The sequence below is a fragment of the Hesperophylax consimilis genome, chromosome 10 (genome assembly GCF_061612785.1).
Source record: "Hesperophylax consimilis isolate HC1 chromosome 10, BYU_Hcon_1.0, whole genome shotgun sequence".
NCBI lineage: Eukaryota > Metazoa > Arthropoda > Insecta > Trichoptera > Limnephilidae > Hesperophylax > Hesperophylax consimilis.
Window position 1 is genome coordinate 31,923,600 of NC_142845.1, and position 17,486 is coordinate 31,941,085.

The following is a 17,486-nucleotide window of genomic DNA, read 5'->3' on the forward strand; positions in this document are numbered from 1 at the left end:
CAATTAAATCAATTAAAAAGCATATAATCATTCCAATACATCATATTTTCAACAACTGCATCAGGCATAGCATTTACCCCAATGACTTCAAACTCTCTCACATCATTCCAATACATAAATCCGGATCTCAATTCAAAACAGACAACTACAGACCTATAACTTTAACTTCTCAATTATCCAAAATCTTCGAAAAGTGTTTAAAACGACAAATTATGAACTTTCTAGAATCTAATGATATCCTCTCAGCTAATCAATACGGCTTTAGAACCAAACTGTGCACCGATGACGCTATCTTTAGCTTAACCAAAAGCATATACTCTAACCTTGACTCTAACACTAAAACGCTAACCATTTTCTTGGATTTAAAGAAAGCGTTTGACACAGTCAACCACAAAATTTTATTAAAAAAAATCTCTAAAGTCGGTATTAAAAACAAAAGTTTCATGTTATTAAAAAGCTATATATTGAATCGCCAACAACGCACAAAAATAGGAACAAGCTTAAGTACCTATGACTTGACAAAACATGGTATTCCTCAAGGAACTGTCTTAGGGCCACTACTCTTTCTAATCTACATCAATGACCTATGCAATATTGCAATACCAGGTAAAATTCTCTCTTTTGCCGATGATACTGCAATAACAGTACAAGGTAAAACGTGGGAAGAAACAACCAGGAAAGCCAACAAATGTATTGCAACAGTCAAAGATTGGCTTGATAGAAATCTCCTCAGTCTAAATTTGAATAAAACTATCTTTATTCCTTTTTACAATTCCCAAAAGTCATCCCCTAAAAATAATCTTAATCTGAAGTTCCACAACCCTAATTGTAACTTTGCGACATGCTTAAACTGCGAAGACGTGAAATTCGGACAATATATCAAGTATTTAGGAGTTACTATAGACTGCCAACTCAAATGGACTTACCATATAGAAAAGACGGTCAATAAACTGAGATACCTAAGTTACATTTTCAAACGAATGAGCAACATTGTCAATATAAGAACCATGAAACTTGTTTATGACGCGTTAGTGCTTTCATCTATTTCCTATGGAATAATTGCCTGGGGAGGAACTTACAATAATCACGTAAAACCCTTAGAAATCGCTCAGAAATCCATCATTAAAATAATGTACCAAAGGACCAAGACATATCCCACCAACCAGTTATTTCAAGAAACAGAAATCATGGAACTAAGACGGATCTATTGTATTCAATGTCTCAAATTTATATTTACGCGTCCTATCAATTTCACCAAAAACACAAATCGCTCGAGCCAGAGACATACCACATGCGTGTTCACAGTCCCTCACTGCAAAACTAGGCTGGGCCAAAGGCACATCAACTATATTGCCCCAAAATTGTTCAATTCTTTACCCAATTCCATCAACATGTCTCAAAACCTGAACTTATTTAAGAAAAATGTTAAAAGTTGGATAAGAAATAATTTCGAAGCGAGTAACTTTTTTCTATAATTTAAGCCATCTGTTTCTAAATAACTAAACTACCACATGTCTTTCTGTAAATTAAAGATTAATTTCTTTAAATCAAAGAAATATATACATGCATCTATGTTTTATGTGTTTGTGTGGGTGTGTGTGTGTGTGTGCGTGAGTGTGTGTGCGTGTGTCTGTGTGTGCGTGTGTCTGTGTGTGCGTGTGTCTGTGTGTGCGTGTATCTGTGTGTGTATGTGTGTGTGTGTGTGTGTGTGTGTGTGTGTGTGTGTGTATATGTTTGTAAATTTAAAAAAAAAAAAAGAAAAAATAGAAACTTCTCTAAAAAAAAAAACCAATCACATTGATCTCTATAGATACATTTAACAAGTTTAAAAAAAAACTATATTTTAAACACCACTGTTTTATCCTTACACTATAATACCCACGCTCAGGCTTCGCCTTTGTGGGATTTTTTTGTTACTCTTTCATTCTATATTACTATGTATGTACCTGAATTGTATATGTATCAAAAATTTTGTTAATAAAAAAAAAAAAAAAAAAAAAAAAAGTGGTTCATTAGTTGAAGGTGTCTCTGCCATAGGTCATCCCAAGTGGATCACTAGCTGAAGGTGTCTCTGCCATAGGTCATCCCAAGTGGTTCACTAGCTGAAGGTGTCTCTGCCATAGGTCATCCCAAGTGGTTCACTAGCTGAAGGTGTCTCGGCCATAGGTCATCCCAAGTGGTTCACTAGCTGAAGGTGTCTCTGCCATAGGTCATCCCAAATGGTTCACTAGCTGAAGGTGTCTCTGCCATAGGTCATCCCAAGTGGTTCACTAGCTGAAGGTGTTTCTGCCATAGGTCATCCCAAGTGGTTCACTAGCTGAAGATGTCTCTGCCATAGGTCATCCCAGGTGGTTCACCACGATTGGTAATTTAGCATGGTTCATCGGGTGAGGTGTGTTCGGAATGCGTGGCGTGCCGGATCGGAAGAGGTTAGTTTGGAGAGAACCTTTGACCTCTTCAGCTAGTCTCTCTTGACCCATCACCTTGCGCCACAGCGGGAGCGACAAGTCATTCATCCGTCACTTCTGGACACACTAATCCCTAGATTCCTACCCACTTCTCATACGTTTTTCCTTCCCAGAACTTCCTCTACGTACCTTCATTAAAAATACGTTACACATAGTATCCCCAAAGATGTCATGGGCCCTGAGGGAAATTATTTTCTTCCAGGTCTTCTGTGTGGGGATGAAAAGAGTCGTGAAATAGACCTGGCCTAGACCTAGACGTGAAAGATACGAGTACTTAGCTATTCATATTAAATTCCGAGCAATCTTCCAATTTCGAATGGTGGTCTTTCACCTGGACAATACCGAAAGTATTTATTTTAAAGTTTTTTTATAGTATTTAGGAATAGTTGTTCCTTTTTCCTTTTGAAAATATATACCTATCTACATCCCTACATGGATTATTTCCGAATAAAAATAAAATAGATAGAGAAATAGGTCTAAAGACAGACTAGTGAATAATGTATTCGAACAATGTGTGATAATTGGTTCATTGTTTGGAACAAATTACTAGGAAAGTGTTGGCATTATCATATCTCATAGTTCACATAAATATAAAGCCGATACAACATATTGATTCCCTGAACACTGACTATATCTGCCAGCCTTGGAAATATTACATTTTTTGTACAATTCATATTATGACTGTTCAGGTAAAATTATTGATCATAAAGGCTGACACATAATTAATGTTAGTACTTTACACATGGATATACAAAATAATCAACAATTCATTGGGACACACGACCAATTTCCCGAAAGTTCGACAACTATTTTGGTATTAAGCACCTAACCTACCCGACAACATTTTTAAAATGCTAGATAAATCAATTAATTAAGTTTAACCGACGCGACACTTTGTGTCATTCAAAATTAATGAGAAGCATATATGAATGGAAGCATAATTTATAATATTTATACATAGGAGTAGTTATGTTCGTTGTAAGAGGTAGGAAACACAGACGCCAGAAAATCGTTCCACAGCCGAGCTGTTGAACTCAAGAACGAGACGGAGAAATGATCCGTCCTCATGTGGCAAATTTGAATCGTATAAAAATGTTGGGCGTGCGTTTGTCGTGTTTCCTGACCATGTTCCGTTGCCGACGGAATCAATGGCGCTAGTTCCTTAAAGCATTTTTCATGGGGGATCAATGGTGCTAGTTCCCTAAAGCATTTTTCATTGAAGTAACGGTAAAACAAGGACAGCATTTCTACCTGAAGCCTATGTGCTCTCAAGATCGCGATTCGTTTGTTAAGACTGGATAATCTATCAAACGGACCGCAAATTTGTTAAGACTGGGGAATCTATCAAACGGACCGTCTGTTTTTTAAGACTGGGGAATCTATCGAACGGACCGCCCGTTTATTAAGACTGGGGAATATATCAAACGGACCGCCCGTTTGTTAAGACTGGGAAATCCATTAGACAAACCGCCTATTTTTGAGACTGGGGAATCTATTAAACATACCGCCCGTTTCTGAGCAGATTCAAGGTAAGTTTCTCGATGTGTATGTCATAAATCATATTCCAAGAATAAGAAATATGTACACGTGCTGGTTATTTACACCTTAATAATGGATTTTTTAAAGATATTTTCCACAAATCGTTTTCAAGAAGAGGTTAAACTGTAAAATTAACTTTGTTAATTAAAATTGTGTTGTGCATATGTGGGAGTAAGAGTTTTCCTTGTCCATAGGATATAAAATATATGAACGTAACATATTTTTTTAGTAGAAATAATCGCTCTTTGAGAGGGAAAAGGGGTGATATTTACCTTTTGAAGAGTTGTTTTGTACGTGACTAGTTTACCAGACTGTTTAATGAGTCGATTTTTTACAAAGAGGTTAGGTTAGGTATATGTGGGCAAAATGGAATAATAATATATTTTAAAAGCTTTTTAGTACAGTCAAAGTACTGTTTTTTAATACAGGTATCAGCAAGTTAACTACGTATAGGGATAGATTGAAAATAATTTATTTAGGTAGGTATTTATTATTTTTTTAAATCCTTCTTCTGCTTAGGAAACACCAATATTATCTGTTCTCTATTATACTAAAATAAAGCCGCTATCCGCGGATGTCGGTTTGTGCGAGTATTTCTTCTAAACTACGCAACGGCTTTGATAGGGTTTTCACTATCATTTAAAAAATTTCTTCCGTAAGGTAATAAATGCATATTTTATTTATAGAAATTAGAGGAAAATTGAGCAACGCCGGGTTCACATCAGCTAGTTTCTTTTTATATAGTGGATGATCTGATCTATGTGTACCCGATTTAACATTTTTATTTTTTTATGTGACACCTCACAAGAGCTCCCCAGACTGTATAGTGTTAAGGCAGGAAGCTTAATGTCGCCACCCGGTTGGGCAGCGTTGTGACGTTGTGAGGCGGGTTAACATAGGGGCTGTAGGAAGGGATTTATTAATGCGGGTCTTGAAGAGGCCCGAATTATATGAAGGAGGGAAAACAGATACCGGTAGATCGTTCCACATACGAACCGTCTTATACAAAGAACGAGTCCCGTTCTCATGAAGCCATTATCAATGTGAACAGTTGTTCCGCTACGTGTATGTCGAGTTTCACGCACATGTTCCGGTGCACCGAGAACCAATGCTAGCTCCTTAGAGCAGGCTTCATTAAAATACCTGTAGAACATACTCAGCATGCCCACATTGCGTCAGCCACATCCGTCTATTAATAATGGATTGTCAATCAGACGGACTCTCATTTGCAGAGAATCAAGTAGGTTTATAAAGTATTGTGGGACTCCAGCCCAGAGGCGACTCTTAAATTAAATTTTTGGGCATAATTGAGATTTGTATAAGGTTAGTAGCTAGTTATTTTTGACGACAAGACCTATACAAGACGCCCAGTTTCTTGGCTGCCAGATTTACTCGGGCTTCTATAGATCCCCGATACTTGGGGTCTGTTGGGATACTGCCGGTCTGACATACTTTCTTCAAGCATTTCAATGTTTATTTTTGTAAAAACATTTGTTCGTTTTTTAATCAATTCACATAAATAATGGTTATTAATGGGAGCGTCGAATAATAATGTACAATTCATAAAAAAAAAGTTAATTATCCTCATAATATGTCAGTTTATATTTTCGAAATAAAAATACATTATTGCGTCAGTTGTACGCAGTTGAATTTCAAAATAATAAACATATACTCACGATTCGGCTGTAGAATTCCAAGTCTCCTAGACAAACCTCGAATCCAAACTGAATAATCCCTGCAGATTTGAATCACGCAGTAAAAATCACCAAAAATGTAAACAAATCACCACAGTAAAACCAAAATATACGCGATCTTCATTAACACATCAAGCATCCGTAGAAATAAAGCCAAAATGCATGGAAATAACAAAAGACTCACTGAAATATTCGAACTATGCACCGCCAATGAAGATAAACATTAAAATGCAGTCAATCGCGCACTGTTCCGTAAACAAACACCAGTTTTGTAAACAACTCGAAAGTTTTCTGTCAATTTTTTTTTTCAGATCAGTCTATTAATCTTTTTGTTTGTTCGCGGAGTAACTAGAGGCCGTTTGGTCACGTAGGACAACGGTTTGCATGTATAATGAATTCGTAGCTAAAGAAAAGGGTTTCTGACGAGCAGGCAGAGAAGATCGCGGCACAACCGCAATCGGCGGACGGTCGTTCTAGACTGAGGGAAAGACCCCGACGCGGACGCCGGTGACATCTCTCGGCGTCGGTGGAAGCTTTTGCTTTCAGGAGGCAGACGGTGCGCGCGCACCCCTGAAAGGAAAGTTTGATAGTAGAGTTGATGTCGAGAGTTATTATTGTGTTTGTGTGAGTTAGACCGGTGTCTGATGTCTTTGTTTCAAGTACGTAGGTACGTATATTATTATAATGTAAAATGTACGAATATTGTAAAATTGTGAATAATATTCTACGGGGGCTTTGTAGTTTTTGATTTGTTATTTATATAAACTATGATTTGTTGTTTGCGGTGTGAATCCATGTTACGTACTCATTCTTGAGCAAAAATTACGGACAGTAAGTTAAAAAAATGTGTTTTTTTTGCAATACTAATGGTGAGAATGGGGCCAAAATGACGAGTTTAAAATATTTCGAAATTCTAATGCAACTTATTACCTTCATTGACTTTAAAGTTTAGTTTTCGTTTTAGGAGTTGTTTCCAGTGGGAATAAAAGTTACTGTGAATCCGCTTAAACTTTTTTGTCATCTCTATAGCAAATATATTAAGTACACAGGCAGTTGTGTATCAAGTTCCCAATTTGATTAGTTGAGGCGCACGGTGAGGGTGGGTGGAGCATAATTTACAATAATTGGTGGAATAGGCGCGATATTTCACAGTCTTCTGTTTCAAATGAATCTGATTGTAATGTTGTATTTTAACCTCAAACTCCTCGGAAGAAGGCTGCAGTCATTATTGATTAGTACTATTATATTACTGCAGAAGTAATATTGCAGGTAGAAGTAAACGTAAGCTTCGCAGAGAACTATAGAAAATATTTTCACATAAGAGAAAGTTTTCTAAATACGTGAAACATATTTTACTGGCCGGAAAGCTAAAACTTTAATTATCACAAAAATGAGAGTGTGGGGGGAAACATAACAGGACAGCAAAAGCAAATTTCATTGATAAAAGAGCAAGACTTGACGTATTTGGTTCATATTACACCAAACTGTAATACCTACTTCGAAAGTTTTAGACAGGTCAATTTTTATTGCGGATTTTCTTTTTGAATGAATGTTGGCGATTAGATGTGATGGATCGAATGTGGTCATTGGAAAACATGGAAGTTTACTAAGTTTGCTTGAAAAACGTTTAGAAAAATCATTACAATGGATAATTTGCTAATTTTACATGAACGTATTACGATTTTGGTATTTTTGTATTGTCAAACATCTAGAGAAACACAAGCCTTAGACATATTTAGGGACAATATGACAAGCTTTAGAAAACTGTGAAAAAAGCAAATTGTTCATTTTCAGAAAATTGTCAGAGAGTTATCTGAATTATTAACTGAAGAGAGAGTTGATTGGGTTACAGATAAGTTGTATTTATAAAAAGATATTAAATGCAATTACAGTGGTGGAATTTGATTTTTATAGATATTATTTTAAATGTGTGAAATGACACAAATGAATGTACTAAAATTTACTCGCACACGCCGGTATTTGACCCGCGACTTCTGGCTTATTCAAATTCTATAGGCACCTCATAGTAAGCGTTCAAAAATGGTTTGTGTCATATCTGTTTCTTACTATGCAGATTTGGGTATTGGGAACTTTTTGTAAAAAGTAAAAGGTTCTACTTATAATTGTGTTAATTTAAGTTACAATAAATAGGTCTGGATTTAGCTACACTGTTCATTACTCGAAGGTTGGTAATTCTCTGTTTGAGAAGCTTGTTCCATGTCACTATAACCTCACAAGCATCTGTTACACTCTAGCGACATCTGACGGACTCTGGAGTAAGCTTTATGACTAGCGCCATCTATCGCTTAAATATTCAACTTATTAACCATACATCACAGTTTGAAAGAGAGATATGTAAATACGAATGTTACTCGTAGGAAGCGCGGATAATTAAGCGAAAATTGTAAAAATATTTAGTAAAATACGACTTGTTTGAAATAGAACGAAAATGCTTTAGTTGCATTTAAAGATTAACTGTCAATTTTTTCATGCGTACCTATAACATATATAACAGAACAAAACTTGTTTTTAATAATTTTCTGAGCTTTCTTTGCGATTTTTTTCTATCTAGGGAATTTCGTATAATTAACGTTTCCGCATAACAAATGTTAGTGTATGCTTTGAATCCACTTTAGGCGCCATAAAAAAGTGTTATTTATATCTCCTAATATATCCGCAATTGAATCCACTACGGCTCACCTTACATCAACAAACCTGTGCAAATAATGTTGCGTAATGTTTACAGTTCCGTGGATCCATACCATATAATACTCCGTAAAATCCGGATCATGGGTGTGAAAACGAAATTATACTAGTGTGACTTTCACACACTAATATTAAAATGCCAGCATACACCGTGAAGCCGCACAAGAGTCCCAACTACTCTCAACCGTCTGGAGCTAGTGAAACTATGGCATCCCCAATTTTGGCATGTTGTGAGACTAGAGATAGCCTGGAAGGGATAAGTACCTTGCTATTAATATCTGGTCATTTTTTTAAGCAACGTATCAATTTGGAATCTTCTAATCCACAAATTTACTTGCGCACGCCGGGATTTGAACTCCTTATATGATATATAGCGTAATAACCTACTCAGGCCTTAGGCCTATTCTGTCAGAAGGTCGGAGTATTTCTGCTTTGCAATAAAATTCAAATAAGTGGAATCTTTCTGAACGTATCCGAAAACTAATTAATTTTTTTTTAAGGTGATAAAATATGCTTTCAAATGTTTTTATTACAAAATAATATATTTGTTTTTGAAAATGTTAAAATTTGAATACAAACGAAAAAAATATATAATTGTAAAATAATATGTAAAATCATACTTATTTTATTAGACAAACCTATTACAAACGTTTATATCATCTCATTTTTCGTCATTTGATATAAAAATTATTTATGAATAATTCACGAAGTCTCATAAGTTTTTTTCAAATTGTGTTCAAAACCTTTGGTGTCATGAGGGTGTATATTTTCTGCAACAATTTCTGTGAGATCGTAGGAGTTGTTCCCAAAAACGATCATGAAGAGTTACAATATCTTTAATGCGTTTCCATCGCAATGTGTATGTATTTTTTTTATTTAGTTATCTTCCTTGCTCGTGTTTATGATGGAGTCAATGAAAACAGCGTTAACATATTACAATCCGTTCAATTGGAAAAGAGAAACTAAGCAAATCGACGACAGTTTCTATCGGCTTTGAGTTTGAGTTTGGTCTGGAATCTTGCGCGCTCAGAATTAAATTTTGTTTAAAATCTAAAAATTCAAGTAGTTCGCCATCACATCGAAGATTTCTTTATTAATATTAAGTTAGCTCACATCGTCGTGTGTGCTAATAGTATTAGAAACATATAAAAAGTTACAGTAATTGGCAAACAATGGATCTTTAAATATTTAAATGTAAGTATATATTATATGTCACAAAAACATCAATATTTGAGGAAAATGTGTTATCTCAATTCCTCTTTAAACTTAACCGTCTTCTCAATCTCAGTCACTTCCTTCGGGATTCTGTTATACAGTTGGACAGGGTACATGAAAGATTTCTGGGTGCTTGATTTTTTTCTTGTTGGCAATCTGATTTTCCTTGCATTTCTCGTTCCGTGTCCGTATTTTTCAGTTCCTTAGTCATAAAAAGAATACTTGAATAGTAATTAAAATGTGGTGATATAATTGTATTATATATTATCTGCCATGTTTCTTTATTTACTTTGTTTCGTATTCTGCCAAGGAATGAACTTTATTTACTGTACATTCTGCGTTATTTGAAAAGTTCAGCTATCAGTCTATAATGACGTCTAGGTATCTAATTTCTTACAGTTTTTTTTTTATAATTTCTTCATTAATATAAAGCTATAGTTCGACGTGCATTTCTGCTTATATTCATGTATTTGGTTTTACTAACATTTAATTTTGGTTTATTTATTATATAATATAATATATATAGTCATTTTGACATAGTATCCAATTTTTGATTGAGAGATTGAAATTTATACTGATTTCGAATTTTTATATATTTTTTTTCTTTTTTTATGTTTAGTTTAGTTGTAGCATCCGAGTATTCGCCTTTTAATGTCACACCCCCACCGCTTTAGTTTATTTTATTGAAATTATAAAGGGAATTTTTTTTAATAATTCTGCAGAGACAGCTTCATACTGTATTGAGTGTAAACTGTACAGAGTCATCACGTAGATATTATTATTGCTGTGTAAAAAACAACAGCGAGCTGAGAAATAACCATTACGCTACAAAAGGTTGATAGGGTTTGAAACACTTTTATTAGTAAGGTCCAAAATCTTACAGTATATAGTTTGCTCTTTATACAAAATAAGTATAATGTATTGATCACCATGAAACAGGCAGTTCAAATCAGTCTAAGTTCGTGGTCTTTTTAACTGGGAGTTAAAAGAGTGAGAGAAATTCAGAAATTAAGAAAGAAGATATATTTAATCAAAATATACTGTTATTGTCTTTCGACGAATGGTCGAATACAACTGCAGTAACATAATTTAAATAAATTTGGTGATAGGGGTAGGTACCTATTATGAGGAAAAAAATATATGTACTGAAGTCTATATTTCGTCATTGTGAACAGTCATTACAAAATGTTCGCCTCAATCAACTGTCATCAATTTCGAATCCGATAAAATACTAGAGAAAGCTTAACATAATATTGCATAATTAGCGACTTAGACAATACGGCATTTGCCGAAATTTTCTTTAGATTGAGGATAACATATTTTATTAAATAGATTTACAGATGACATTAAGCAAACGGTGGGAGAAATGCAGGAAAAAGGAAATAAAAATATAGAAATATTTAACACAACTACTATAGAAAGTCAAATACCATAACAAAATATAATATTGCGTCCTTATTGTGCATAAACCAGCCGGCCACGCCGCGACAGCGAGCAATCTCGGTGATATAGTTAATCTCCGGAGGTCGAATCGCGGCGCACAACGCTAGTCAATTTTGGGTTAAAACTAAGGTTTGCGATAACACTGTCAGAGCGATTGTGTTATTTTGTTTTTTTTTGTATGAATTATTTTGTGCTGATTCTATGACGCACAGCAACATGGGAACATGGGTTTGCACTTTGTTGTGTTCCCACAAACAGTTCTCCAACTCGTCGTGGAAGGAAATGTTAAATAATAGGTTCTTATGTTTAAATCAAGGATTTATTAATACTTCGCGTATTAAAATGGTGACTCGAAAGTCGACCGAACTAGAAGCTGGCTAAAGGGATCTGAAACACCCAGTTTGTCTGGGAGCATTGCCACTGGCCCTGGTGACTACTGGCTACTAGCTGCCATCTTGCGGACTTCCACGCAAGCTCTATGCACTGCCCTCTATGAGTGCATCTGTGAAGCTCTTACTTCCCAACACACTTCAACCGGATTTTTGGGTGGCGTGGATTTTAAAAGCGGAATTTTAATAGCACGCTGTTTATAATATTTGTCTTAAATAAATAAATTTTAGATGTCTAGTATTGTGATTCAATGTATCATTGTATTGTAAAAGTCAATTTAATATCATGTATTTTTTAAATAAATAAGTTCAATGCCCGGAATTGCTAAATAAGAATGAATTTAAATTATTTGAGTGCTCCACATGCTCTTCTGTCTAATCCAAAATGGGTCAATGGAAAATAAACTGTTTTTTTTTGCTATAACAGACAATGTGAAAATAACAATTACATCACATAATAAATGAACGTTTTCAATTACGAGCAGATTATATTTTAAAAACTCCATTAAATATGTGGTGTTTTCTGACATGATTAACTTTTCTGTTGTAGTTAAAAAATTTCAGGGATAATTTTAATTTGTTTTACACACATCGTGTTTTTATTATATTATACAATTATAGTTTTTGCTTTTGTATGTATTTCTGTACTGTTAATTCTATTCACTTCTTAACACAATGAGGTAATCTATAATTTGTTCTATTTATGATAAAAAAATTATAACAATTAAACTTTTCCTAAAAATTATGAAATATTGAACAGAGCGCCTATTTACACACGATTTGCATAGCAATATTGTAATAAATTTGATGTTATTAAGGAATTTTTCAAAAGAGCCATTTAAGGGCACAAGTTATTTGGTGTTGCATAAGTTATTGGTTTTTACTTAATTCTATGTAAATACAATCAAATATATTTGACGTTTGGGTGGGTTTTTTGGGTTTGATACGAACTCGAAACCTTGGACCAATCCGTCCAAAACTTGGTCTGCTTTTTTAGTTTGGATATCAAAAACTATAATAATTACGTCATAACTCATAAAATACGAGTATCATTTTTACAATTATTATAAATGTCGAAGAAATTTTATTTATTTATGTATGGCTAAATTAATTAAAATATAATGAAAGCAATATTTAAATATGCTTAAATACTTTTGAAGTTAAATGATAGAAGAAAAATGTTAATTAATTTATTTATTATTGTGCATTTGATACAGAAAATTAGAAAGTAACATATTAGGACAAATAATGTATCCATAGATATTGGATAAATTAGATGTGACAATGAAAATTATTACTATAATTAGATGTGACAATGAAACAAAAGAAGCCAGTATAAGACAAGGGGTGAGACAGGGATGCTCTCTGTCACCTGTTCTTTTTAATGCTTATAAACAGAGTGCGATTGATGACTTGAGAGAGAGAATGAGTCACAGAAAAGGTGGAAAGATACACGGGCAAAAGGTGGATATGATAAGGTTTGCTGACGATATTGCTTTGGTTGCTGAAAGCGAAGAATAACTGCAAGAGGCCTTAACAACCATGCAAAGCATTCTTCAAAACAACTACAACATGAAGATAAATAAAGACAAAACAAAGCTGCTGACTGTAGGCCGAACGCAACATCAGATGAGAGTAGAGATGGCAGTAGTTCCACTAAAGAACACCAAGGAGTTTGTCTACCTCGGGAGCAAAATAACATGGGACGGTCGGTCTAAGAGCGAGGTTGACAGCCGTATACATCAGGCTAGGCTTGCATTCAATAAAAGGTCGAAAATAATAGAATCGAATAATATAGACCTAAAACTGAGAATACTCCTCATCAAGACCTATGTATGGAGTATCTTGATGTACGGCTGCGAAACATGGTGCCTATCCGAAAGAGATAAACGGAGACTAGAGGCTTTTGAGATATGTGGTCCTATAGAAGACTGTTAGGAATTTCCTGGAGAGACCATATTACAAATGAGGAGGTTCTCCAAAGAATCGAAGGAGGAAGGCACCTGCTCAGGACCTTGTCCGAAAGGCGTGCAAGATGGATCGGCCATGTTATACGACAAGAAGGCCTCTTGCATGTCATAATGGAGGGTATGACCGAGGGGACCAACTCTAGGGGACGCCCATGCCGAGAGTACCTGGAGGACCTGCTGGTGGACGTGCGCTGCTCATCATATGCAGAAGTCAAAAGAGCCGCACAAGACAGGGAAGAATGGAAAAGGAGATTAGATGAAATTGCTGCAAACCAATCCCAGGATTGAAACCAGAGAGAGAGAGAGATATTGGTTAGATGCCCAATAACAAGTAATAATATGACAAGTACAATGTATAGCTGGGATAAGCTCCAACACAGGCGTGATTACACTATGACCTAGTCAACATTTATTTCTTATTGGGCAGTGATTTTTTTTTGTATAAAATTGTAAATCATCAGTTGGATAGTCCTGATATATTAATGTTAATTAAATTTCAGGTTTTTTATTTTACCATCAGGTAATTTTGGCGAGCGTCCGTTGGCCAAAATGTGGCCAATTTGAAGACATATTTAAAATATGTATTAGAAATAATGTCACGCATGGTTCTGATAATCAATATATTTGGCATATTGAGCGAGGGAGTGAGAAAAGAGAGGAATTTCACGAACGCGAGTTCTTCAGGATTGTAGGTGGCACTCTCTTCTAAGCGTACGCTTACAGAATCTCAACTGAAATCATGGCAACGGGGTGTATCCCTCATGTCCGGGATTCAACCGGCAAACTGCCTCCAATCTTCATGTCTGGGATTCAAGCGGCAAACCGTCTCCAATCTTCATGTCTGGGATTCAAGCGGCAAACCGTCTCCAATCTTCTCTCAGAAAACTGCGTACATATAAGCGGGACGATGATAGCGTAGCTCTCGACACAAACAAATAACCGACATACATAAATTTAAATCATCACTAAAAATATTTCTTTTATACAAATATCACTACACCTTAAATGAATACCTTACATTAATTAAATACCTCCGTTTTTTTATTTTTTATTTACATACATTTGTTAACATGTGTAATTGTTGGGTTATTTAATATAATGTGTATTTGTTGGGTTAGATGGAAGAAATAGAGTCTAACCTATAATACCCTTATATATAGGCAATACCCTTTGTACTCTTTTTGTGCAATAAATATTTTTTTGAATTTTGAATTTGAATTTGAATTTGTACTCTGTATTTTTGACAAATAAATATATTTATTTTTTAATTTTTTTTTAATGTTCAGGGTTGGTTTTCAAAACCAATCGCGCACCCAACAGCAAAAAAATACTCGCACTAATTATGGCAGCCATTTTTCTAATTTCTGTAGACAATCAGCGCAGGAGAACATGCCGTCAATGGGAGGAACGACGATCTCGTTTGAAAACTCCTTTAAATACCATCACTAGGTAGAAATGAAACACTCCTTTTAAAACTGACGATATTCCAGGTAATTCCGGCTTCAGTCAAAAACTCCGCCAGCCTACAAAAACCCAAATTCACGTCCATCGCTCTTTTTGCCTCTGTGCCGCTGTCCTGCGCTATCCCCACTTCTGCCGGTAAACTTTCCATAGCACAAAAACAAGGTTCATCCCATAGACATATGAATATTAGTAGACCTGCCCTAAGTGATTAAAAGCGTATTATTCCCCACTCCCCATACCGGTTCCATTGGAGCCGGCTGTGCTCGCGTATGGCCTCAAGTGAATTTAGAAAACGTGACGTCATCATTCTTGTGCGAACTATGGTCGAGGCATTATCGGTTCATTTTACGAAATAACACGGCAAAATGGTTACTTGTGTTATGAAAACTTGTAAAAATAGATGTGAAAAAGAGAATAAACCCAATTGTCGTATTACATTCCATATATAAGCATTATTTTACTTTATTTTAAGCATATTCACATCGTATAATATGGATCAGTTGTAGAAACATATACTATCACATCGAGAAACGTCTGGACGCGAAACACAAAGCTGGTTGGTTGCTGGGAAGTAAATTATGAACATTTATAAAAGTGTCTTAACTAAATACGTAAACGAAATATTCGACTCTGAAAATAGAAGAAATTTATTTTGCCGAATTTGGACTTCGCAAATTTGTTCATAACGTGGCGAGTAATTTGCGCTCCCATGTAAAAATGTCTATTCATTCAAAAGCAGATTTTACTTTTAAGAACTAAATGGTGATATTATTATGCGAGATGCCTATTTACTGTCAGATTGATTTATCGACGAATCACAGTCAGCTTTCCTCCCTGCGTCCCGCAACTCTTGTTTTAACCCCTCGTCCTTAATTGCTCGTCTATTAATATTCATATGTCTGTGGTTCATCCACATTAATTTGTTGGAGTAACTACGTTACAATAATTCAACAGTTCCTGTGCGTTAGCATCTTCGAATAATTACAAAGCAAACTTAGTTGTTTCACACCGTAACAACAGATGTCTCGCATCTCTTCTGATTTTTTGTTTTGTGTTATCCATCAAAAGGTACATACACATACACTATTTGATAGCTATTTATTGTTTGCAAAATAATTTATTTTTCTTCATTGTTTTCCGCATTTTATCGATAACCCAATTTGTAGGATGGTAAGCTCTACAGCTGTCAGATATGTCGACTCACAGTGTGTACCGACTAAATCTTGTTTTCTGAAAAAAATGTTTTTAGTACACAAATCAAGATATAGTTAAAGAAATTCAAATTAATATTTTACTTAATTCTTGTCAATGTTCATTCTGCTTCACATTGAATGGGTAAATGATAAGATTCATAACAACTCGTCTTCGTTGGTCAGGGAGAAAAATGGTAACCACAAGTCGTGAAGCGCCTAGTTGTACGCAATTTGCACAGCACTGGTGTAATAAAATTGTTAGTGTGAAGGAGTTTATCAAAAAAGAGAATATTTTCCCAATAAGCACAGATGCACATTATCTCTGTGCATACAAAACTAAACGATTCAAAAAACTTATTTTTTTGTGAAATAGAGTAAATGAATCGATGTTTTAGAAATATGGTTTCATGATAACTTAAGACAATGACAATTCAACACACCTTTAAAAATGATATAAAATTTAAAAAGAAGATAACCCAACAAAAAAACAAAAAAAACAGAAACCAAAAAATATATAGACTATAAACACCAGTATACTACATACCTATTATTTTACTGTTATTATTTTTTTATTAATATTAAGTAGGTTAAACAAACATCAGCTAACTTTATGTTAATTTTTTTTGTACTCTTTTACTTCTCTTTTTATCGTTCTCTTTTTTCTTTTCTCTATTTTTTTGTTTTTGTACAAAATAATGTATGCTAATTCGTCCAAATTTTGACTGTTCTAAAATTCCTTCTAGTTGGACACTTTACTAATGTACAATATGTATATCCTGTACTAAATAAATAAATATCCTAATTAACCTAGTTTTTGTTTCACTGCTTTTCTTTTTGATGAGTTATCCGGTGACGGGATGACTTTACTTTCCCTGGAGTTGAACCTAATCTTAGACTACCTAGACACAAAAGTCTAATCCGTCGTTTGTACCGACATAGATACTTCATAAACTCCATAAAGTTCGCTCCCTTTTACAAGAGGTAGGCAGAGAGGTGGGAACACCACATCGCTCTGTTTTATTGGCAATTACTCTACTTGCTTCATTCTCTTACTTACGTACTATCCATTATTTTTTCCTGGTTATAACCCAATTAAAATATTTTATTTACTCGATCGATGCGTTCTATCCATTTTTCTTATTACCTAATACAGCACGCAACCTTATAAAGATTACAAAAGCCCTATAATTAAATGTATCGCAATTATTCTCACTACTTTGTTACTAACAGAACTGATATTTTTTTTTCACATTCAGTAATAATATCATTATTCAATTTATAAACAAGTTGTGCTGTATAATTACTATGATTACTACGCGGACAGCTGTTCACACTCTCTGATTTTCTGCCTTCAGAAGGCGAAACAGCTGCCACGAGTAATAATAATTACACAGCAGAATTCTGT

The 17,486-nt window shown here is 34.7% G+C and overlaps 1 protein-coding gene across 1 annotated transcript in view; it reads right to left on the reverse strand.

The window, feature by feature from the left end:
- The window catches only part of LOC149420618 (uncharacterized), a 269,966-nt gene extending 263,808 nt beyond the window's left edge, over positions 1-6,158 (reverse strand). The window contains exon 1 of the mRNA XM_089636394.1: positions 5,684-6,158. The gene's annotated coding sequence lies outside the window, so the exon portion shown is untranslated. The remainder of the gene's footprint in view (positions 1-5,683) is intronic.
- Between the last annotated feature and the right edge of the window lie 11,328 nt (positions 6,159-17,486).